This window comes from Protopterus annectens, chromosome 6.part0, assembly GCF_019279795.1.
Source record: "Protopterus annectens isolate FY-2018-M chromosome 6.part0, PAN1.0, whole genome shotgun sequence".
NCBI classification, from domain to species: domain Eukaryota; kingdom Metazoa; phylum Chordata; order Ceratodontiformes; family Protopteridae; genus Protopterus; species Protopterus annectens.
Window position 1 is genome coordinate 278320849 of NC_056737.1, and position 27003 is coordinate 278347851.

Below are 27003 nucleotides of genomic sequence, written 5' to 3' on the forward strand. Positions count from 1 at the left end.
TATCAGGACACAGCAGCTATAGCCAGATGTCTGGAATGGTACCACATAGGCAGATGCCCAGGGGTTCTCGTCATGCTGGTCATCATGACCCTGGCAGACGTGCCACACCTCTTTCTACCACACGCATGTTCCAGGCTGTCATGGAGGCACATACACGAATGGAGCGGTACACCAGACAGGGACCAAGGGTACAGAGGGCTCATAACACCTCTGTAAATAACAGTATCCATGACCTAGCAGGTGCCATACGCAATTACACAGAGGTCATTGATAGACATTGGGGTGAGACATTGGATGTCTTCCACAATGTCATGTCCATGTGTCAGGACAGTGCGGGACGGTTGAGACATCAACATGGACATACGCCAGCAACATCACCAGCTGGAGGTAGCCGTGGACATCCAGCAAGTCACAGCCACTCCCGTAGTGCCAGTACCAGCCCCAGCAATGTTGGGGGGGCTGTCCATAGACTGTCCTAGAAGACCCACATGCACATGGCTCTGGCCAGTCCCAGCAGGGACCTGGATCCAGTGGGCATATGTCAACCTCTTCGAATAGTACCCTGTCCGGATTAGTACCTCATACTGTCTGTAGCACCCCTGCCAGGCACAGGTTCCGTAGCCATGGCCAGAGACTGTGATCTGTAAAGCCTGCCTGGTACAGTCTGTAGCTGTCTCACAAATCCCCGTATATGGCAGCCACATGATGGAACTGTGTGCATGCAGACACGCACACATAAACCAGAAACCTAGGGCAAACACATACCCGCACACATTACATCAACATTTACCCATAACAGTACACATGGCCCTCACACACACACACACACACACACACACACACACACACACACACGCCGATTGTATGGCTCAGTGTAGGCCTCTGGCAAACCAACAACACACCCTGTGCATATGATGAAACCTGTGCCACCTCCTGTCATCTGCAACATTGATGCAGGAACAGGCTAACATGGTGCTGATGCACAGGGTGACTTTAATAAAGTATAGCAATGGTTGAATGTGGAGCATGTTGTCAACAGTAAAGTGTAATGATATCCTTGAAGGTGTAGCTGAGCAGGCATGATGCATTAAAGCTGTAATTAGCAATGTTGTATTGTTTCCACCAGTGTTTATTCCAATTGTGTTTTGTTTGCCCATGTGCCACTTGGCTGATCTGTGTAGTTGTATCAGCATGCATTATACAGTGGAGAGTAAGTGTGGGGTGTCACAGGTCTGCAGGTGTACATTTGTGAACATGATGGAGGTGCACTGTCTGCATGTACGTGCATATTGGACACATGGGCAGGGTGACATGCCCTGTATTGGCCAGTATTAACACTCCATACTTTCTATTGGTGGCCAGTATGCATTGTACGTCACACATTTTGGAACTTGAGTACGCATGTGTGTGTATGACACGGGTTGACACTGTGCTGTGGGTGATGCTGTTGTTGCTATCTGTCATTGGTTTGCATTACTAAAGTTATAAATGTCCCAGCTGCTTAATCCTTTATTAATGCACACTGTTCACCTACAGGGTTGCATGGACCGTGCTATCACAAACACAAGAAATTCTCACTTATACAGTAAAAGTGCATTAGTCTCATGGACCCCTGCCATGAACTAAATATATAATAGAAGGTGTGAAGTTGTACCAAAAGAGTTACATACCAAGAAGGGATAACCTCTCTGGTCAGTATCATTGGGAAAATACAATCCCTCAATAAACATACAAGGCAAGCTTCAAAATACAAAATGGCAAGGATTCCAAAGACAACACTAAAGCTTTCTTCAGTGTTGTTCATAATCTACAGGTGAAATCTCAGATCGGGTCACAGTTAATGTAAATGGTCACAAAGTACACTTATCTGACTGAAGTTACCAATTCTTTGTCAGACAGTTTGAATGCGGATTTCACCACCCTGTCATTACACAAGGGCCACATTTCCAGGCCTGAAGAATGTAAAACCTGACGATTCGCAGACACTCTAGTTAAAACATCTCTTTAACAAAGTACACACCACAGTGGCAAAGGTACTGGACAGTGTCCCTGGGTGTGTCAGACACAAGCTGACATATGAAGTCACCACTCAACTAAATGCTCTGTCCAGATGCAGCCTCTGTACAGGTTACATACTTGTGGCATGACACATGATAATGGTGTTCACAGTCCACAAGGGTTGAGCTACAATGTCTTCTTCTTCTTCTCCTTTTGGATGCTCCCATTAGGGGTCGCCACAGTACATCATTTCTTCCTGGCCTCTGCATCTTGCGCTACCACACCATCCAACTTCATGTCCTCTCTCACCACAGCCATGAGCCTCATCTTAAGCATTCCTCTTTTCCTGTTACCTGGCGGCTTCATCCTTAGCATCTATTTCACAATATACTCTGTATCCTTCCTCAGCACATGTACAAACCAACTTAATCCTGCCTATCTGGCATGGTCTACTAACCTTCAAACCTGGCCTGACCCTCTAAAATACTTATTCTTAAACCTGTCCACCCTCGTCACACCCAGTGCAAATGTTAACATAAATTGATTAAGGGTAGAACTACAACAGGTCCTGGAAACTCTCACCCTATAAGCCAGACCAATGTTATCTGGAAGGCTATGGAGCACAGCATTATGGAACTCATTAACAGAGACATTATGAACCTGCAAACACTGCACCATACCCACTTAGGTTCTCTAAAGACCAGATCATGGCTCCTACACCTAGTAGACTTCAAGCCAGTCAACAAGGCTATAGGTGAGGGAGGGGAGGTCAACACAGCCAAGCTATATCTCACCAGCAAGTCATACCCATCCCACATACTGGTATTAGACATAACCACAACAGGCTGACCATAAACGATTGTTAGATGATAGCTTGACAACTGACGCACAGATGTAGGACACACAGTAATATTTGCAGCCTCCATGTACTATTCTATGCCAGTAACAAGTGGTATTCACCTGCACTCAGTCCTGGGACCACTCCTGTTTGGCATATAGGTTTCTTAGGTACAAGCAAACACAGTAGGGATATGTCTGCCCACGTTTGATGAAAATGCATACTGTGAGCTATACTCTCTTCTCCAGATGACACACACATCCTCTAAAAGGGTATCATACAGATAGATACCTGGTGTCAAACTCATGCTGTAAAGCTATAAGCCTAAGAAAGCATAGCTATCCACTTTTAGAAAACAAAGTATCCCCAGAGTACCACATAGGTAGCAGCCCCCAAAATGTGGAAAAGGTACTAATGTATACATAGAGCCATGTGTTAAGTCATCTCTCCTTTGATAATCACATTACCAAAGAGTTTTGGAAATCCCTCTGTGGAGCACACAAGCAATAAAGGGTTTGCATGCAGATCCACAGAGGTTGTTGCACACCTATAATGATTAGTCATCTTTGCCAGACTTTGCTTGCTTTGAAACAGGTTTCAGATATACCTCAAGCATAAACCCTCACTCACAGTCTTCAATAGAAACCGTGATGAGTGGATGTGAAACGGAAGCCACTGCAGTGGCTAAGCTTGTCACAAGCATACAGAAGTGACCTAAGGTCTGGAAAGCACCAGCACGCTCTGACAAAGATAACACATGCGTTCATGGAGAAAGCAGAGTACCCACCTATGAAATAATTGAGGTCACATGTATGTATATGGATTTGCCCCACAGCTACCTTACATGTGTAATGCACATACAGTTGTCATTGTGATATGTCATACACTAGAAAAATCAAAACCCACTCCACATTGGCCAACGGTGTCACACACCTGCAGCACACACACACACACACACACACACACACACACACACACACAGTCAGCAAGTGCGAGATTCAGATTCTTTCCTAACTATATTATGATACAACTGCAGTATGCATTTACACGACGCGCTATACACATTACTGGGATTTCACCTTTCCACAGGTATATTTGTAGGATGGTGACATCATCAGACTTGACAAAGATGAGTATACCACTTTTAAGGTGTGTGAGTAGTCTCCAAAAATGTTGCTCCTACCCAGGGAGACACACACACTCAAACACACAGTTGGCAAGTGCAGGATTCAAACCCCTACTTAACTACATTATGATATTACAACAGTACGCATTTACACGACACTCTGTACACATTACTGGGATTTCACCTTTCCACAGGGGTATTTGTAGGATGGTGACATCACTGGAGTTGACAAAGATGAGTATACCACTTCTAAGGTGTTTGAGTAGTCTCTAAAAAGGTTGCTCCTCCCCATGGAGACACACACACATGGAGACACACACACACAGACACACACACACACAGACACACACACACACACACACACACACACACAGACACACACACACACACACACACACACACACACACACACACACACACACACACAGTTGGCAAGTGCAGGATTCAAACCCCTACCTAACTACATTATGATACTACAGCAGTACTCATTTACACGATGCTCTATACACATTTCTGTGATTTCACCTTTCCACAGGTATATTTGTAGGATGGTGACATCATCGGACTTGACAAAGATGAGTATACCACTTTTAAGGTGTTTGAGTATTCTCCAAAAAGGTTGCTCCTCCCCAGGGAGAGACACACACACACAAACACATACACAGTTGGCAAGTGCAGGATTCAAACTCCTACCTAACTACGTTATGATATGATACTACAACAGTACGCATTTACACGACGCGTTATACACATTACTGGGATTTCACCTTTCCACAGGTATATTTGTAGGATGGTGACATCATCGGACTTGACAAAGATGAGTATACCACTTTTAAGGTGTTTGAGTAGTCTCCAAAAAGGTTGCTCCTCCCCAGGGAGAGAGACACACACACACACACACACACACACACACACACACACACACACACACACACACACACGGCAAGTGCAGGATTCAAACCCCTATCTAACTACATTATGATACTACAGCAGTACACATTTACACAATATGCTATGCACATTACTGGGATTTCACCTTTCCACAGGATTATTTGTAGGATGGTGACATCATCGGACTTGTCAAAGATGAGTATACCACTTTTAAGGTGTTTGAGTAGTCTCCAAAAATGTTGCTCCTCCCCAGGGAGACGCACACAGTTGGCAAGTGCGTTGTTCTTAATCCAAACTAAGTACGTCTTTACACTTCAGCAAGCAATATGGAGTTACAGGGTGCAATACAGACATTACTTGCTGACAGTTTGCACAAGGGTTTTTTTCACATTTGCTAACCTCAGCAGGCTTATCATACTAGGTGTATTGTGAGTGTATTGTATGCATAGGCCACGACCATATCATATATGGGTTGATGCACCACATGATGGCACACACAGGGTCAAACCTTGAGTAGCATCTTACCTTTACCTACATGATACTGCAGTATAACAGAAAGATGATAAACTTCAACAATTGGCTGAGCTTCTGGTGTCATTCAAAGGGGATCCAGTCTCTGTCTGCCTGTGATGACATGATAGGCAAGCCTTGGTGCTTCACTACAGATGGTTTGCACCTGTTGCCCCTATGCTTCTGAATACTGGCCAAGGCTCATGCTGTCCCCATATTACCATTTTTAGGCAAGGCTCAAAGGTTCATAGGTAGGTACTAGTCTATCGGCCCTGGGGCCTATACAAGGCCAGCCAAAATGGTACCCTGGCTTTTGCCACCCAAGAAATTTATTTCCTTGTGCCACGGTCGTGCAGAGACACAGAAGTGATCCCCAGGGTGAATTTTCTATTTCCCATCCAATAATCAAGATTTTCCTTGAAGAGTGCTAATGAGGAGCTTTGTTTGATATAGATAGGTAGTTTATTCTGGAGTATGTGAAGTCTGTGGGACAGGAATCTATCCCTCCGGCATGTTCTGTTTATTGTGGTGACAAGGTTTAGGTCCCTAGAGTGTGTAGGTAAATAGGTAGGTACTAGGCTATCTGCCCAAGAGCAGTTATAAGCCTAGCCAGAATGTGTTGGCTTTCGCCTCCTTTTTAAATTAGTTTCCTGGGCCTCTGTCTAGCAGGGCCACTGAAGTGATCCCAGGGGTAAATTTACAATTCCCCATCCACTCATCAAGATTCCTCTTGAAGATAATCTGCAAGGGGCTCTGCGTAACATCAACTGGGATTCTATTCCAGAGTGAGGGAAGTCTCTGGGACATGAATCTATCCCTCCAGCACGTCCCGTTTATTGCTGTGCTGAGGTTTAATTCACTGGAGCATGTGGCTCTAAGAGATTTGTTTTTCTTGAGGTGGAGCATGTCCATTAATTCCGGGTTGGACATGGCCTTATACATCAGGCATAGATCAGCTCTGAGCAGGCAGTAAGCAACCGAGTGCAGCTGGAGTTTCTTTAGTCGGGCTGCATAGGGCATCTCTTTGAGGCCCATGATCCTCTTGGTGAAGTACTTCTTTGGCCTTACCAGGTGTTGCATGTGCCAATTAAAGTACATACCAAATGGGGCATTGTACTCTATTATGGGCCTAATGAGTGATGAGTAGAGGGGCACAATGACTTCTCTTGATCTAGAGGTGAACCCTTTCATGATTAGGTGGGCTACATAGAAGGAATATCTAACCACTTTGCCAGTGTGATTATCAAAGGAGAGGTTACTATCTACCTGGTTCCCCAGGTCCCTAATTACATTTTCCGTACCTAGTGGATTACCACCTTTGTGGTAATTCGTGGGCAATTTTGTTTTTTCTAAAGGGGATGACTATGAATTTTTTATCATTCAGCCTGAGGCCATGGTTTTGACACCAGGTATCAGTCTCTGTAAGACCCTTCTGGAGGATGTCTGCATCAGCCAGAGAGTCGATTATGGCCCCCAGTTGACAGTCATCTGGGAACTTGGTCAGCCATAGTCCTCCCGTGCTTGCCTGTACCTCAGAGAAGTTTATACTGAACAGGAGGGGTCCCAGGACCGAGACCTGTGGGATGCCACTTGTGACTGGTTTAGAGTCGGACATGGCACCTGCAACTCTGACCATGTGTGTTCTATCTGTGAGCCATTTGGCCACCCATCTCGTGACATAGGGGTTAATGTTCAAGCTGGTAAGGGTGTGTGGAATGGTGTCAAAGGCCTTAGTGAGGTCCAGGTAGGCTGTGTGGACTACCTTTCCTTCATCTATGGCCTTGGTAACTGTTTCAAAGAAGTCAACTAGGTTTAGGAGGCATGATCTGCCTTTAACAAAGCCAAATTGGGTAGAGTCCAGTATCCGGATGTTCCCAATGTCTCTGTTTATGAGTTCCATGATAATTCGCTCCATAGTTTTGCAGACAAGGCTGGTCAGGCTTATAGGGCAATAGTTCCCAGGTTCTGTTGTGGCACCACCTTTGTGGAGCGGGATGACTGTTGCTGTACGCCATTCTTTGGGTACAAAGCCTGTGGTAAGGTTGAGTCTGAACAGTGAATGCTCCTGTTGGTGCTCATGTAAGACGCAGCCTGGGATACCATCCAGTCCCATTGATGCTGTGCTCTTAGCTTTGGAGAGGGCTATTTTTACCTGCATGTCCATGAAGTCTGGGGCTCTGCATTCTTCTGGGATGGACACGGGCCCTTTTGGAGGTGAGGGGGGTGAAGTTGGCACTGAACTTGTCCACCAGGATGTTGGCAATGTCAGTTGGTTCAGTATATTTTTTACCATTTTGCAGTAGCTGAAAGCATATCTAAGAGTTGCCACCTAAATGTTTGATATAGCTAAAGAAGGCTTTGTGGTTATCTTTAGATTCCTTGGCAATTTTTCTTTAGAAACTGGACTTGGATTATTTTATGAGCAATCGTAGTTTCTTGCTAATAATGATCAGTGATGCCTTTCCTTTTTGGAACTTTGCTCTATCATGTGTTAGTTTCCTCCTTCTGTTGTATAGCTTATTTATGGGCAAGGACCACCAGATTGGTTTCCTCTTTTTGGAGGAGTGAGTCTTGGTTTTAATTGGGATGGCTTGATCCATGCATCCCTGTAGATGCTCATAGAATGCACTTATAAAGGATTCTGCAGATTGGATAGCATTATCCTGTAGCAAGGGGGCTTTGAAACTTTCCACTTCGGTCTTGAGAAGTGTGAAGTTTGCTTTTGAAAAGTTTTTCACAGTGGTTTTGTTGGCTGGGGGTGGGGACTCAGAATGTGGATGTCCAGTGTGATTACTTCATGATCTGATATTACCAGCGAGGGGTTTACCTCTGGTGTGGAACACTGATCCCCGTATTGGTGATGATCAGGTCCAGTATGTTGTCTCCTCTAGTGGGTGTGGTGACCAGCTGTTCCAGGCCGTTTGAGTTTATAAACTCTAGGAAGCATTGGGCAAAGGACTTTGTACTCGAGTAATTCTCCCAGTCATTGTTTGGGTAGTTGAAATCTCCTCATATCATGGTGTTTGGTAGGACCTTTATATTTCCCATTGTTCTCAGGAATACTGAGTGAAGGTCCTGAGACAAGGTATGTGATCTGTAGCAGGCTACGATCTGATCAGCTTTGCCCAATGTTAGTTGCACTTGCATGTTCTCCAAGTCCTCGTGTTGTGCCACTAACCTGGAGGTGTGAGTATCCTTTATGAAAATGGATACACCCCCTCCTTTTGTATTTCAGTTTGGGTTTTGGGGCCGACGCTCAGAGGGATTGGGATTTCTTTAAGTGGAGCATGTCCAGCAGCTCTGTGTTTGACATAGCTTTGTATGTTAGGCAGAGATCACCTCTGAGTAGGCGATATGCGACAGAGTAAAGCTGTAGTGTTTTGGGGCGGTCTGTGTATGGCATATATTTGAGGCCGCTAATCCTCTTTGTGAGGTATTTCTGCAGGCTTTCCAGTTGTAGATGTCTTGTGACGTATATAGCAAAATGGGCATTGTACTCTATAATGGATCTAATGAGTGATGAGTAGAGGGGATCAATGACCTCTTTTATTCTGCATGAGACACCTTTTGTGATGAGGTGTGCCACGTAAAAGGATTTCCTGACTACTGTGGCGATGTGATTATCAAAGGAGAGTCTACTGTCCACCTGTGTCCCAAGGTCTCTTATCACACTTTCAGTGTTAAGTATACTACCACCTATGTTGTAGTTCATGGGTACAGTGTTTTTACCAAAGGGGATGACAATGCACTTTTTGGCATTGAGCTTGAGGCCATGGCTTTGACACCAGGCATCTGTCTCAGTGAGGCCCTTTTGTAGGATGTCCACATCGTTAGTAGTCTCGATTATGGCTCCTAGTTTGCAGTCATCTGGGAACTTCATTAGCCAGAGACCTTCCATGTTAACCTGTACTTCAGGAAAGTAGATACCAAACAGGACAGGACCCAGGACTGAACCCTGTGGTACTCCACTTGTCACTGGTCTGAAGTCAGATTTGGAGTCTGCTGCTTTCACAGTGTGGGTTCTGTCAGTGAGCCAGTTGTTAACCCATCTTGTCACATAGGGATTTATACCTAGTTTAGTGAGTTTATCTATAATTCCAGAGTGGGGGATGATGTCAAAAGCCTTGGCAAGATCTAGATAGGCTGTGTGAACCACCTTACCCTCATCTATGGCTTTGGTGATTGCTTCAAAGAAGTCTATCAGGTTTAGGAGACATGATCTGCCTTTTACAAACCTGAACTAGGTGTGGTTCTGAGTTCGGAGATTACCAGTGTGTTTTTTTTTATAAGTTCCATGATGATACGTTCCATGGCCTTGCAGACCAGGCTCGTCAGGCGAATGGGGCGGTAGTTCTCATGGTCCGTGGTGGCTCCCCCCCTTGTGGAGTGGGATAACAGTCACTGTGCACAATTTAAATTATTTTTTCCATTTGTCCTTTCTTTCTTTTTTCATTACCCACTAGTTGTATGTAGTGTAAATCCTCAGTACCATCTGGATTCCCTTATTGTGGAAGTGATGCTTTATAGTTTATGTGCGTCTTTATTTATATCCTGTATTACACCTAACATGATCAACTAGAGTTAGCTTACATGTCAACCTTTGTTGAGTATTCACCAATTTGTCACTAACCACTATTCACTTTTTGGCTTTTGTACTTCTGATGGGCCGAGTCTGAAAAATGGTCCAGATGGATTAGCCTTCTACCCTGGTTTAATAAATGTTTATATGTATGTATCCCACTAATGTTGTACTTAGGATCACTGTTGCAGTATTATTCGAGCTTACCTGCTAAGATACCCTGTACATCTAGGCAGTCTGCAAAGCTCAGGATCCTTCCTTGCTTTTGCCATACATCTGCCGTTAGCATGAGCGGACATGTAGGGGATGTATGGACGTGCCAAAACTCAAAGCTTTCTTGACACTGATCTGTGCATGCAGACTTATTTCAAAGCGTGTCTTGTTATCTATTATGGATGGCTTCTTTACAAAGTATCAGGCAGATACGAACTTAATTGCATGCCCTTCCTCTTTTTCATTATTATTTTGTAAGAAATATTTTCCTTATGTCACTCAGAAAAGAAAACTGTAATTGTAGACATCAAATTTTGTAAAAGACTCCCACTTGAGCTGTTTGTTCTGTGTAGGGGCTGAATATGGTGTAAACTTTTGATGTTAAGTTGTCTATCTCGCCTTCATTCTTGCTGGATGGGTTCGGAGCCGAACCTCGGCTCCGACTCGGCCACTCTAAAAGCTCGAGAGTTAGTTCCACCGGCTCGAGGCTCCCCTTTTATCCCACAATGCTAGGCGGTAATACCTCAGATCTCGTTTGCCGCTACAGCAGTCGAGGTGTGTTGTTCCAACCGGCTTCAGGTTAGTTTGTTTAGAGCAATCTAAAACTTTTTTAAAACCCCTTTAACTTAGTTTTTCCTTATATTTACCAAAGTTGAGTAGTTTTCTGTCCATTCCCTCCAGTTTCTTCCCCTTTTTTCTTCAAGAACTTAGGAGTTCTTTCCTTAGGCCTTCTGGCCCTTCCCTCCCCCTCCTAGTAGTGGAGTGTGTGTGTGTTTTTTTGTAGGGAACTAAAAATTAATTAATAACTAATTTTTTTGCTTAATTAGTTTAATTTAATTTTCGGTTAGTGTAATCGGTGTGTTTGTGTCAGTGTGTGTGATTACACTTTATATCTTTAGTAATGTCTAAAGATTCAAAGGTCTCAGGCTTTAAGAAGTGTGACTCGTGCTGTCAGAAGATGTCTCTGACAGACGGTCACACTTCTTGCGTGTACTGCCTGGGACCTTTGCACCTGCAGGACTCTTGTGCTGTTTGCCATGGCTTCAGCCCTAGAGTCCTGCAGGAAAGAAAAAATAAGCTTATTTTACGAGGCTTATTGAAGCCAGAGGGTCCCCCGACTCTATCTTCGGGCAAACCCTCGAAGCCTACCAGGTCGTCGGCTCCAGCTTCTGAGTCGTCACCTGGGGCTTCGAAGTCTGTTCCAACATCGGCTCCTGCCGGAGCCGATGGGGCTCGAACACGTATTTCTTCTGTTTCCTCGGCTCCAGCCGGAGCCGAGGTGTTAGACATCACTGATTTGGCTCCGATAAGGTTATCGGAACCGACAACTAGGAAAAGGTCTAGGTCACCGTCTATTGGCTCCGTTCATTCGGCTCCAGCATCTCCCTTGCTGTCTGAACGGAGCCATAGGTCTCACTCCTCTAGGTCGTCGAGACTTTCAGATCATGACCTTCAGAGGGTGGTGAGTCGACTTCTTAAGTCCGAGGCACTGGCCCAGATGCTTCAGAGCCCGACTCATCAGTCGATGGTTAACCCTATTACTCAAAATGTTCCTCCTCCGACTCCTTTGAGTTCGGAGCCGGGGCGTTTCGGACCCGAGACTGTGGCGGCGTCGGAGCCGATACAATTGTCTTCGGCACCGTCATCTGCTCCGATTTCTTCGTTGGAGGAATCTCGGCGCTGGACTTCCCTCGTCGGCTCCGAGGGGGTGAGTGGCATCGGACCGTTGTCCGACCCCACTCTTCCTCTCGGTGCTTCGGCGTTGGTGAGTTCGGCACCGACATCGGCCTCGGAGCCATCAATGTCAGTGCCGAGGGAGGTTTTCAGCTTTTCGGAGCGGAGACCTCTGGCTCTGCCTGACAGGGGTGCCTTAGAGGTCATGCGGAGTGTGTTAGAACCTGGTTCAACTCCACAGTCGGCTCCGTCCACCCCTCCCTCCACGGTGCCTCAGGTAATTTCTGCTCACTCCCTCATCCCGGATCGCAGAGAGCCAGCTCCTCAAGAGTCCCCAGTGGGGATCTCCTCCTCTTCCGAGGCCTCTCCTGAACTGGCAGGAGAGCCCCCTAGGAAGAGAAAGTGCAAGAGGAAGCACATCGACTCACCTGAGTCTGTCACCTCTGACACGGATTTAGAGGATTCAGAAGGCTCCCCCCGTTCCGCCTCTGAAGATGTCTCCTTTGCAGACATCCTGGAGATCTTAAAACAGAGGGGGAATTGGCCAGCCCTCAACCCTTCAGAGGATGAATCTGTGTATCTTGAGGCATTCGGCTCTCGCCCTTCCACCTCCTGGGTGTCCCCTCCCTTTGACCCCCTCATGCAGGTGGTAGCAAAAAAGGCCTGGACGGCTCCTGACTCTGTGGACCCCACCCCCAGGAGACCTTCAAAGTTTATTACAGCCCGAGCAGACAAACAATTTTTGACCAAAGGAGTCTCTGTGGATGCTATGGTGGTGGCTGCTGCCACCAAGAAGGAACTAGCTGATCCTTCAGTGCCCGTCCATCCTCCTAACAAGGAATCTAGGACTATGGACAGGTACGGGAAGTGGATGTTCTCGTCAGCGACCTTTTCTATGCGTTCGCTGAACTACCTCTGTCATTTCCCTTGTCTTCAGAGAGACTTGATCAAGGAAGAGAGTGAGATGTTAAAGGATCCAACAGCTGCAGGTTTTCAGGATAAGATGAACTCTCAGCTGGCTACCCTCAATTCGATAGCTAACTCCTCCATGCGCCTCCTTTCATATGCGGCTGATGGAGCGAGCAGAGCCGCAGGTACAGGTGTGGCCTTACGCCGGCATGCCTGGATGCGGCTATGCAATTTTGCGGACCCTTTCAAGACGTCTTTCACTAACTCCCCGTTTGATGGATCGTCCCTTTTTGGTCCTCAAGTGAAAGAACCCTGACAAGGTGCGAGACTGATGGCAAAACTCTCTCTGCCATGGGACTCCGTTTTTTTACTCCTAGGCCTTACCCCAAGGGCCAGAAGGGGGGAAAGATGTGGTTCCGCAAACAATCTCAAGGAGCTTTGCCTGACGCACAGAGTCGGTTCCCCTCTAGAGGCAGAGGGGGGAACAATAATGGTAGATGCCGCCCTAGAGGCAGGGGGGTCCACAGAATCAGGGCAGTCGAGAAACCTTTTCTGACAAGCCCTTTCAGCATCCCTGAGGTGTTGCCCAACTGTCCACCTTCGGAGGCAGTCGGGGGAAGATTATCACTGTACCCAGAAGCCTTGGCAATCCCTAACTCAAGACAAGTGGGTACAGTCTATCATTTCCGAAGGCTATTCGATCCCATTCTTTCGCATTCCAAAACAATCAAAAAAATCCCTTCCAGACGTTCCACCCACTCAAAGGGAGCAAGCAGCATTAGAAATATTAAAGTTGCTTGCAAAAAGAGCCATTCAACCAGTTCCAGCAGACCAGCAAGGATCCGGAATCTACTCCAAATTCTTTTTGGTTCCAAAGAAAACAGGGGACTGGAGACCCATTTTGGATCTCAGCAACTTGAAGAAGTCTGTCAAGAAAACAAAATTTCGGATGGTCACGCTGCAATCCATCCTACCCCTATTGGGGAAGGACAACTGGATGTGCTCTATAGACCTCCAGGATGCGTACTACCATATAAAAATGAACAGACGCTCCAGGAGATTTCTCCGCTTCAGGCTGGGAACCAGTCATTTTCAATTCAGAGCCCTGCCCTTTGGACTCACCACAGCCTCCCGGGTGTTTACCAAATGCATGGCAGTGGTCGCCTCTCATCTGAGACGTCAAGGATTCCAGGTGTTTCCATACTTAGACGACTGGCTCCTTACAGCCCCCACCAAGCATCTTCTGCTACTTGCCAGGAACTACACTTTTCACACATGTCGAAAGCTAGGTATCTCAATAAATTGCGAAAAGTCTGTTTTGTCACCTTGTCGTGCTATTACCTTCATAGGCGCAAATCTAGACACAGCATGTCAGCCAGACTCACAGACCAGAGGATAGCAGACATACACAAACAAGTCTCTCTTCTCCTCCACAGCAACAAAATCAAAGCCTGACTGGCCCTGAAGGTACTGGGGATAATGGCGGCTGCTATCCCTCTTCTTCCATTAGCCAGATTACACATGAGAATCTTACAATGGATGCTCTTCACACAATGGTCATACCAACAACTTCCAATGTCCCACTCCATTGTGATAACTCAATCATGCAGGAATCACCTTTCTTGGTGGATTACATCCCCCCAGCTCTTCCTAGGAAGACCCTTTGTTCCTCCCCTCCGGTTGCTACTCTGACAACGGACGCCTCCCTGATCGGGTGGGGGGGCATTATCAGGGCAGGATGGTCCAGGGCACATGGCAACCTTACGAACGCCACTTGCATATAAATGTTCTAGAGATGAGAGCAGTGCTTTTAGCATTGCAGGCCCTTCAAGACTCTCTTCCAATAGGAACGATAGCAATTCAGACAGACAACATGTCTGTAGTATGGTACATCAACAAACAAGGCGGAACCAGATCCTACCCCCTATGTCGAGAGGCACTCAGACTGTGGCAATGGGCGATTTCTTCTCAGTAGTTTCTGATAGCAACGCACATTCCCGGGAAGTCCAATGTCATTGCGGACAAATTGAGCAGAGCTATTCTCATGCCTCACGAGTGGTCTCTGAAAAATTCAGTGTTGGAGAAAGTTTTTCCAAAGTGGGGCTGGCCTTGCTGCGACCTTTTTGCTACTCCCCAAAACAGCAAGTGCGAAAATTATTTCACTCTCTTTCCCCAACCAGGCCATCCCAGCAGAGACACTCTAGTCCAAGATTGGTCCCGGGGACTTCTGTATGCCTTTCCTCCCTTCCCATTGATTTCTCAATTGATACAGAAAGCCATCGCTCAGAAAGCTTCCATGATCCTCATTGGTCCATACTGGCCTTGACAGGTTTGGTTCCCATTTCTACACCATTTTCTGTTGGAGCAACCCTGGCATCTGGACCCAGTTCCAGATCTTTTGACCCATCAGTCGGGTCAGTTACATCGCTCCCTCCCCTCTCTGAACCTCACTGCATGGTTCCTCCAATTCCAACCCTAGCCAGGTTTCCTCTAATATCTCACTCAGTCTGAGATATTTTAATAGCTTCTCATAAAACCTCCACTCGGAAGATTTATCTTAGTAAGTGGAAACGTTTTTCCTATTGGGCGCAGGGAAGGGACATAGACCCGTTCACTGCTTCTATTCAATCAGTCCTTGATTTCTTAGCCGAACTTTTCCACTCAGGTTCGTCTCCTTCTACACTTAAGGTCCAACTGGCAGCCATATCTAACTTTCATGTTGGAATCTCAGAGTCTGCCATCATGTCTCACAAACTTTGCAAAGCCTTTTTGAAGGGAGTTTTTCTCCTCAAGCCTCCTATTAGAAATCCTCCTCCTTCTTGGGACCTTAACTTGGTTCTGACATCTTTGATTCTTCCCCCTTTTGAACCTGCGGCTTCGTGTTCAATGAAATTGCTATCCTGGAAAACACTCTTTTTGGTAGCCATTACTTCGGCTAGAAGAGTCTCTGAACTTCATGCACTCTGTAGTCGATCCCCTTACCTTTTGTTTCATAAGGATAGGGTATCCTTACGTACCAACCCATCCTTCTTACCTAAAGTAGCCAATCCGGAAAATCTAAATCAAACCATTGACCTTCCTGTGTTCTTTCCTAACTATTCCAACAGGTCAGAACAAAAATTACATTGGTTAGATGTTCATCGACAATTAAGGTATTACTTAGACAGGACCAAACAAATTAGAAAGTCTGATCAGCTATTTGTTTCTTATGCAGAAGGCAGAAAGGGCCTTCCAGTTTCGAAAGTATCTCTCTCCAGATGGCTTACTTCTTTGATTTCTTTTGTATATGAGATCAGGCATCAACAGTTACCAAACAAACCTAGGGCTCATTCAACTAGAGCTTTGGCTACATCCATAGCTTTCCAAGACAGGCTGCCTATTGACTCGATTTGTGCTGCAGCTACTTGGGCTTCTCCCCATACTTTCATTTCTCACTATAAGTTGGACTTAGCTTCTAGACACAGAGCCAACTTTGGTTCCACTGTACTCAAGAGTCTGTTCCGATAGGCCACCCGGGACAAGGTGCTAGGGACGCGGTCCCATCCAGCAAGAATGAAGGCGAGATAGACAACTTAACATATAGAAGTTATGTACCTACCATAACGTTCCATGTTAGTTGTCTTCTTCTCGCCTTCTTTCTTGCGTCCCACCCTCCTTCCCCCTAGCCTGGACAGACCTAGAGGAGTTTGATTGTGACCTTTATTTTCCTACCACCTCTATTTGTAGATATATATATATATATATATATATATATATATATATATATATATATATATATATAATCTGTAATATATATATATATTCCCTCGTCAGGTTTTAGGTCACCTTCTTTCTGTCACTCTATAGAGGTGGGTTACCCCTTTTCCAGTTTCTGGATTTTTCCTAGCTGGGCTTAGCTTACAAACAAGATCTGAGGTATTACTGCCTAGCATTGTGGGATAAAAGGGGAGCCTCGAGCCGGTGGAACTAGCTCTCGAGCTTTTAGAGTGGCCGAGTCGGAGCCGAGGTTTGGCTCCGAACCCATCCAGCAAGAAAGAAGGCGAGAAGAAGACAACTAACATGGAACGTTATGGTAGGTACATAACTTCTATTTAAAGCTGCCAGGCTTTCACTCCAAAGATTACCCAAAACTGATTGAATACCCTTTGAACTTGCCTTGGAAACAAACATCTCCAAATGTTATCTTGTGCAACCATGGTGTCTTCTGCGTTGTCCTTGTATGTTCTCACTCAGCCTAACTAGTCATCCATTTCTCTCAGTCAGGCTGAGATGGCCAATTCCCCAGAGTTGCCTTTGCAACCCCTGAAACAGCTGTCTTTTTCTCTGGCGGACTCTAACATTGCTCCTCTGTAGACTGAAGGCTTTATTTTAAGGACATGTCACAGGTATTTTAGGAGGCAAGAAAACCTGCTACTTGGGAATCTATTTTATCTAAATGGAAAAGATTTAGTCTTTGGTGCCAAAACAAAGGACAGAATCCACCCCAAGCAGGTCCACTTCTAGTTCTTCATTACCTGTGTGAACTTATTAGTTCTGGCTTGGCATGCATTTAAATAAAGGTACATCTCTTAGCTATTTCAGCCTGCTTGCTACTGGACTGTCCCATATCTTCATTATTTCAGTTCAGACAGCTTCTTAAGGGAACATTTCTCATTAGACACTAAAGAAAATGATTTAAATTATGTTTTAGAAAAATTAATTGTAGCTCCTTTTGAACCAGCAGCCAGTACCCTAAAATCTTTAACTTGGAAGACTGTTTTGTTGGCAGCCTTTACTTCTGCTTGAAGTATTTCTGAATTACAGTCTTCAATCTTTCCTGGTACGTCACAAAAACAGGGTACATTTCAGAACAAATCCTTCCTTCATACCAAAGGTGTCTGAATTTCCCCTTAAACAAATTATTCAGTCCCCTGTTTTCTATCCTAATGTATTTGGACATAATTAAAAGCCTATGAGAAACAAATCAAGTTTTTTTCTCTTATGATGATTAACAAAAGGGACAGTCGATTTCTAAACTAGCTATTTCAGATGGATTTCTCTTTCTGTTCATTTCTGTTATCAGATGTGCTGGAAGATGCTGGGGGGGCAGAGGTCAAGAGGGGCAGTTAGTGATATGAAAAGGGGATTTTTACTTCTTTTTTGCAAAGAAGTGTATGCATGATATGCATTGTGTATGCTATCAGCTGAAGTTGCTTAAGAGTAATTCCACAGGGATTTCATGTCAGAAGTATAAATGAAGCTACTTCCTTTCTTCACCATATTCTAAGTGTGAATAAAGCACGTTTTTCACATGAATGCTTAGTCTTTGAATGTACTGTTCAGACAGCCTTTTTCTAGGAACCTGTATGATTACAGGAAAAAGGAGGGAAGGATAAACCAGCAACATTAAACACTCCCTTCTGTGTGGTATTTTATAGGCGAGTGTACTAAGTTGTCGTTACTGATGAGGACACTTTAAGCCTAGTCATGGTTCCTGTTTATCACCCAGCTGTTTTATCCTGTCGGTGTTTAACTATCCTTGCCATAGCTATATTTAAATATTTTCTCATTTGCAGTAGATTACTTTATTTGGGTCTCTACTTCGGGGTATTAGTGGTCCCTACTGTAAGGTACTGCATTTAAGCGCTCTCTCTGTCCATTTGGGAGGTTAGAAGTTAAATTTCCTATTTCTCATCCACTGGTATAAATTAAGCTTAAATAGGGTCATGAAGGGGCTTTGTTCTAAATATATGGCACTAGCCTCTAGGATCTGTACCTATGTCTCCAGATCATTCTGTTGATATTGCTGAATAGGTTGAGGTCTATGAAATGGGTATTTTGTAATACCATATGATTTGTGGATATGGAGTAGGTCCATTATTGCTGGATCTGTTGATGTCTTATAAGACAAGCAGATGTCACCTGTTAGCAGTCTGTTTGAGACGAAGTATAGGGCATTGCTTTAGACTTAGGGTCCAAGGAAAATTTACCACAGTATTATCAAGTGCTCCATCTGCAACAAATTTGTTATGTAGTTAGGGAAATAACGTAGATTTAACTTGTCCATTTCCTTTGATACAAAACTAGCAAAGCTAAAGACAAACCAGTTTTAACACTGTATACATTAGTGGCACTATATATTTTGACACTACACGAAAAAAGACAATATTTAAGCATGGCTTTCATTATATGACATTTTCAGACTTGGAGACTTTTTACTGTATCTTTGTTAGTTGCAATACTAGTAAAAAAAAAGAAAAAATTTTCTGAAGGATCATTGTCTGTCAGATAATCTTTAGCTTATCAAAACAAATTTAGATTGAAATAGCACTGTGTAAAACAGATTAATGTGCAACATGAAGGCAAGCTTCCTTTCCAACAAGCATGGAAAAAAAAAAAACAAATGCTATATATCAGCAATGCATATTTTTCAAAGTCTGCTGATGAACAATAATCTTAAATAGGTGGTGCACACAAGAATCTTAAATAGGTGGTACACACGAGTTAAATCAACACATTACACTACGGGTCTAGATCATGGCATCGAAAATTCATTTCTTCAAACGTTTTTTCAATTGAAAATGCTGTTAATAGAAATTGCTTTTGTGAGATCATGGTACAGTGACGATCAGAAAATTTGCCCTTTCCTCACTGTAGTACGATCTCGGAGTTGGTATATATATATTTAGCGGGTGGGGGGGGGGCACAGCCCCCACAAGAGCAATTTGTATTAACGGCATTTTCATTTGGAAAGCCGTTCAAAGAAATTACTTTTCGGTGTTGTGGTACAGACCCTTACACTACATGCCTAGTAAATATTTCACATTGATTGTTTTAATATGCATCACCTTACTACCGTTAAAACTTCTTAGCTGTTGTCCTGACTTGCCAATATGCATACAAATTATGTTTATATGCTGCCTTCAGTAGGTATTAAATTTTTATTAAATTAAGAATCTGTACTTTACTAATTTTGCTTTCTTCCTCAGTAACTCGCACAGTAGTATCAGCATTTCTTTCTTCCTCTGTAACTCCCATACTGCCATTGCTTTCTTTCTCCATAACTCTCAAAGTACTATCGGCATTGCTTTTTTCCTCTATAGCTCCCATATTGCCATTACTTTCTTTCTCCATAACTCTCACAGTACTATCAGCATTGCTTTATTCCTCTGTAACTCTCATATTGCCATTGCTTTCTTTCTCCATAACTCTCGCAGTACTATCGGCATTGCTTTATTCCTCTGTAACTCTTATACTGCCATTGCTTTCTTTCTCCATAACTCTCGCAGTACTATAGGCATTGCTTTTTTCCTCTGTAACTCTCATACTGCCATTGCTTTCTTTCTCCATAACTCTCGCAGTACTATCGGCATTGCTTTCTTCCTCTGTAACTCTCATACTGCCATTGCTTTCTTTCTCCATAACTCTCGCAGTACTATCGGCATTGCTTTATTCCTCTGTAACTCTCATACTGCCATTGCTTTCTTTCTCCATAACTCTCGCAGTACTATCGGCATTGCTTTATTCCTTTGTAACTCTCATACTGCCATTGCTTTCTTTCTCCATAACTCTCACAGCACTATCGGCATTGCTTTATTCCTCTGTAACTCCCATACTGCCTTTCCTTTCTTTCTCCATAACTCTCGCAGTACTATCGGCATTGCTTTGTTCCTCTGTAACTCTCATACTGCCATTGCTTTCTTTCTCCATAACTCTCGCAGTACTATCGGCATTGCTTTATTCCTCTGTAACTCTCATACTGCCATTGCTTTCTTTCTCCATAACTCTCTCAGTACTATTGGCACTGCGTTATTCCTCTGTAACTCTCATACTGCCATTGCTTTCTTTCTCCATAACTCTCGCAGTACTATTGGCATTGCGTTATTCCTCTGTAACTCTCATACTGCCATTGCTTTCTTTCTCCATAACTCTCACAGTACTATTGGCATTGCGTTATTCCTCTGTAACTCTCATACTGCCATTGCTTTCTTTCTCCATAACTCTCACAGTACTATCGGCATTGCTTTATTCCTCTGTAACTCTCATACTGCCATTTCTTTCTTTCTCCATAACTCTCACAGTACTATCGGCATTGCTTTATTCCTCTGTAACTCTCATACTGCCATTGCTTTCTTTCTCCATAACTCTCACAGTACTATCGGCATTGCTTTATTCCTCTGTAACTCTCATACTGCCATTGCTTTCTTTCTCCATAACTCTCGCAGTACTATCGGCATTGCTTTCTTCCTCTGTAACTCTCATACTGCCATTGCTTTCTTTCTCCATAACTCTCACAGTACTATCGGCATTGCTTTATTCCTCTGTAACTCTCATACTGCCAGTGCTTTCTTTCTCCATAACTCTCACAGTACTATCGGCATTGCTTTCTTCCTCTGTAACTCTCATACTGCCATTGCTTTCTTTCTCCATAACTCTCGCAGTACTATCGGCATTGCTTTATATCTCTGTAACTCTCATACTGCCTTTGCTTTCTTTCTCCATAACTCTCACAGTACTATCGGCATTGCTTTATTCCTCTGTAACTCTCATACTGCCAGTGCTTTCTTTCTCAATAACTCTCACAGTACTATCAGCATTGCTTTCTTCCTCTGTAACTCTCATACTGCCATTGCTTTCTTTCTCCATAACTCTCGCAGTACTATCGGCATTGCTTTCTTCCTCTGTAACTCTCATACTGCCATTGCTTTCTTTCTCCATAACTCTCACAGTACTATCGGCATTGCTTTATTCCTCTGTAACTCTCATACTGCCATTTCTTTCTTTCTCCATAACTCTCGCAGTACTATCGGCATTGCTTTATTCCTCTGTAACTCTCATACTGCCATTGCTTTCTTTCTCCATAACTCTCACAGTACTATTGGCATTGCTTTATTCCTCTGTAACTCTCATACTGCCATTGCTTTCTTTCTCCATAACTCTCGCAGTACTATCGGCATTGCTTTCTTCCTCTGTAACTCTCATACTGCCATTGCTTTCTTTCTCCATAACTCTCACAGTACTATCGGCATTGCTTTATTCCTCTGTAACTCTCATACTGCCAGTGCTTTCTTTCTCCATAACTCTCACAGTACTATCGGCATTGCTTTCTTCCTCTGTAACTCTCATACTGCCATTGCTTTCTTTCTCCATAACTCTCGCAGTACTATCGGCATTGCTTTATTCCTCTGTAACTCTCATACTGCCTTTGCTTTCTTTCTCCATAACTCTCACAGTACTATCGGCATTGCTTTATTCCTCTGTAACTCTCATACTGCCAGTGCTTTCTTTCTCAATAACTCTCACAGTACTATCAGCATTGCTTTCTTCCTCTGTAACTCTCATACTGCCATTGCTTTCTTTCTCCATAACTCTCGCAGTACTATCGGCATTGCTTTATTCCTCTGTAACTCTCATACTGCCATTGCTTTCTTTCTCCATAACTCTCGCAGTACTATCGGCATTGCTTTCTTCCTCTGTAACTCTCATACTGCCATTGCTTTCTTTCTCCATAACTCTCACAGTACTATCGGCATTGCTTTATTCCTCTGTAACTCTCATACTGCCAGTGCTTTCTTTCTCCATAACTCTCACAGTACTATCAGCATTGCTTTCTTCCTCTGTAACTCAGTGTTATGACTGCCTCCTTTTTCCTTTATAGCTCACAGTTTTACCAGCATTGTGCCCTTCTTTGTAACTCAGTGTTGCCGTCATTGTTTTCTTCCTTCATTTCCTGCACAGTATTGCCATCATTTTTTTCCTCTGTAACTCATACTGTGTTACTAGCACTGATTTCTTCCTCTGTAACTCCTATAGTATTACGATCATTGCTTTTTTCTTTATAACTCACACAGTGTTAATAGTATTGCTTTCTTTTTTTGTCTTGTACAGTATCACTAGCACTGCTTTCTGTCTTCACAACTGATGGTGTTGACAGTATTGCTTTCTTCCTTCATATCTCACACAGTTTTACCATCCTTGATTTCTTCCTTTGCTCTTTCTCCCTCTGTAGCTCACTGTTGCCAGCATTGTTTCCTTCTCCATAACTCAGTGTCTTTTCCTTCATAAGTCTGTCGGTATTGCAGCAATGCTTTCTTCCTCTGTAGCTTAGTGTTTTGACCATTGTTTTAATGCTGTACAACTCAGTGTTGCTACCACTGCTTTCTTCCTCTACAACTCACACTGTGCTGCTTGATTCTGAAAATTCTACTTTTTCTTTGCCATACTTGTGCCTACTGACATTTTTACATGTTGCTTCCTGAAGCAATTTTTTAATTCTGTACCTTAAGCATGGCAGATCTTATTCACCAAAAAACATGTAATTTTGTGTAGTCTTCTTGTTTGTTTTAAGCATTTTCAGATTTATATAATTCCAGTGTCATACATTTTACATTACATTGTTCCTGCTGCTGCTTTGCTTCTCCCTGTCATTGCTGGTGATAAAGTTTGCATATACATGACTCACTGGCTGTTCCCAGTGGAAAAGTGCGAGAATTTCCTTGCTAACTTTGGCAGATTCCCCTGATCAGTCTGTATATCACAGTAGCTCCTGCTGGATGAGAACTATTATATGTGCTCAAGAGAATATGGGCTTGTGACAAAATGTAAGCAGTTATTGAATAAAGCCTTAAGTTCTGCCCTATTTGTTCAGTCATCTGTTGAATGCAATTATGCAGAATATTTCACGATGTCCTATGCCATAGGCAGGCTGCATCTATGAGAAGTATGTGTGCGTTTGTGTATAAAATCCCTTCTGCATTCCTTCAAGTCTCCCTATACTGTGATTAATTCCCCTTCATCACTCTATGTACGCTTACACCCTTTGCATTTCTTGTCATGCTCTGTTTATATTGGGTGTCGTCTCTCTTGTTTTTGCAGATACTGTAACCTTCTAACATCCCTTAAGTGACACTTTATAACTCTTCTGTGACTGCTTTGTAGATATGAAGTACCAATGTGCAGCTGATCGTCAGATGACGGGAATTGTTGCATGATATGGCCACTTAAGCAGCATTTTCTCTATTGCAACCTTCAACTAGTCAGCCGAAGAATGTTCAGCACTGCTTTAAGATTACCCTTCCTCTTGCTATTTTATCAAACCTGAAATGTGTGGTAGAGAGTATGGAGTAGACAGTTCTGAACTTAGCTTAGATTGAATTTTTAGACCAATGGGAAAAATAGCCAGGTGATGAGTCTAAAGACATTGATGGCAGATGATCATCATGGAAACAATGAAGGATGAAAGAATCTTAACATCCTAAGAACAAGAAAAAAAAATAAATTTAAATAATTTTATTACAGCTTGAAACTGTGTCACTTGAAAAGAAGTCTCCAAACAAAACAAACAAAAAAAATCTTGAGAGCACATACTCAGTGCAGGATTGGGTTTCCATGCTTTCACACATTCAGGCCTCTCATGTTAGACAGAGGCACTACAAAAGACGGTATAACCATTTTCATAAAACACCACCTCGTCTCCAGACTCAATAGACAAGATAGTGACCTGGGACACCTCCAAGTCCAACTAATTATTAACAAAACCTCTTATCATATCATGGCTAACTATAGGATCCCATCTGACCATACTGCTTACTTAACTACTATGGAGTTCCTATGTATTAAACCCTTCTCCTAAGAGACTTCAGCTGTCTTACATAAACTGGGAGACTTGCACATTCTCAAACATGTATGACCAGAGATTTCTGAACTTCTTCAATATAAACTCCCTGGTCCATTTAGTCTGAACCCCAACCATGGGTGATAAAATTCATGACTAGGTCCTTACCAGTATGTGACAACTTTGCTCCCCAACAATTGTAAATTCATCCCTGGTCAAATCAGACCACAGGTTAGACTCATTCACCATAAGACTGAAGCTTGAAGCATCTTCCAGTGCCTCTGTATTCACAGATTATGCAAAGTTTCATCTACTAAAACCGAATGATGACCAGGCTAAATTTAAAAGCCCCTTCTATCTTGATGACCACACTGCTTATGTGGAATCTTTCAATGCAAAGTTTTATGCACATGTAAATAGAAGCATCTGTCCTGCTCAGGAATAAATATAATGTCTAATTAAAAAATAACCCCCCTATAGTAGAATCAAAGTATAAACAGGCTCTATAATAAAAGAAAAAAAAACTCACTGTAGGTTAAAATAAATCTAACTCTCAAGATGCAAAAACGCTCTTGCTAAACTGAACAAGGAACTGCAGACCCCAACCAAACCAACAAAATCCAGATATGAGGTAAAAATAGCCACCCCAGGTGAAAGATGGCCACAGAACCTTTTTTAATTATTTTAAAAATCTCAGAAACAATGCCCAGCACTGTGCAGGGCTATAATAGTAAATTATATCACATACTCAGACACAGGGAATGTGGCCAGTCTGCTAGTGGACAAATTTAGCTTAAACTTCACCTCCCCTGCAGTATTCTCAAATTCTCATATCCACACCTGAAAGCACCACCCCCACCTTTAAATCACCCAAGAATAGAACAAGTTCTTAAGGTGCTATCTAAGGACAAGAACACAACATGTGTGGGGTCAGATAACATACCAGGCTGATTTCTGGTCAGACTGAGGCATGACTTGTCTGATACTCTACAGACGCTATTCAGTATCAGCCTCAAAACAGGCTTTGTGCAGGATGAATAGAGGACAGAAATATTTATTCCCTTGCACAAAGGTGGGATTTCAATGGGCCCATGTAATTATAGACTCATAAGCCTGACCAGTCTCATCTGCAAGATTATGGAAAAGATCATTATGGAATTAATAAAAAAAAAAAAAAAAAGATATAGGTACGGTACAAACTCATGACCCATCCCATTTCGATTCATCAAGGGTAGGTCCTGCCTACTTAACCTGGTTGACTTATTTGAAAAAGTTACTGAAGCAGAGGCAAAACACTGCACACTACATATCTTGACCTGCAAACACATTCAACACCATCGCACACTAAGGTATCTTAGATAAGCTGTTCCAGCACTCAGTAACTCATCAGATTGCAAATTGGTTCTCAAATAGAACCTAGGAAGTCAGGTGTGCATATCTGCCACATCCAAAACAGGTTTCAGTCCTTGGACTGCTCCTCTGTGGCATTTACTTCTCAGAGGTCAAAGGTAATATTTGATTTGTGGCTGACAAAGTTTGCAGATGACTCCAAACATGGTGCCATCATAAACTCCCCAGAGAACACCAAGATCCTGCAAGAGGGGCTATCCCAAACAAGTAGTCTGTTTCAAAACCCTGGACTAAAATTAAATGCCAAGAAGTGTGTAATCATATACTGCAGCAAGCATGATTCCCTTTGTAGTTGTCTGTCATACTGACAAAACTCTCCTAAAAATTGATCCTGTAATTAAATATCTGGGAACCCTATGACAACAATGAACTGTCCTTTGATCACCATGTTTCCACTGTTGTAAGGAAGTCCTTTTTTATTGCACAACTTGTGCATCCACATATAGGGATGTAATCCATTCCATTCTACTTGGCACTCATTAGGCCAATCATTAAGTACAATATAGAATACAACACCCCGTTTGATATGTACCTCTCAAGACATCTGCAACAACTGGAAAGGCCGCAGAAATACCTCACTAAAAGAATCACAGGCCTAAAGCAGATGCCGTATGCTGACCGTCCAAAAAAAAAACTCCACCTATATTCTGTCGCATATCGTCTAACCAGAGGCGAATTCTGCTTAATGTACAAGGCCATGTCAAATCCAGAGCTGTTGGACATGCTACACTTAAAGAAATCCCAATCCCTCAGAGAGACATGCTCCAGGGATCTAAACCTTGTCATCACAATGAACAAAACATGCTGGAGGGATAAGTTCCTAACTCAGAGACTCCCCAGACTCTGGAATAGACTGCCCATACATGTCAAGCAGAGAGCTTCTTTGGCCGTCTTCAAAAGGAACCTTGATGATTGGATGGGAGATAGGAAATTCACCCCAGGGATCACATCAGTCTCCCAGGGAAGTAAATACTGTGAGAAGAAATAGCCACGGAATTGTTATGGCTAGGCTTGTATAGGCCCTAAGGACTATAGCCTAGTACCAACCTATGAACCTATGCCCATTTCAGTATGTACCTATCCAAACATTTGTCACAACTTGAATGAACACAATGCTTTCTCACTAAAAGAAAATCAAGGTCCTAAATCATAAAAATCATGTGGACTGTCTCAATGCCATGACCCTCTTCTTAATATTGTACACAGGACTAAGATGTGACCTCTACCTCACGTATAGAGCTTCAACAGGCCTTATTCTGTCG

The 27003-nt window shown here is 43.3% G+C and overlaps 1 protein-coding gene across 1 annotated transcript in view; it reads left to right on the forward strand.

The window, feature by feature from the left end:
- The window catches only part of CEP128 (centrosomal protein 128), a 2208485-nt gene that overhangs the window by 401944 nt on the left and 1779538 nt on the right, over positions 1–27003 (forward strand). The gene's annotated exons all lie outside the window — the stretch shown is intronic.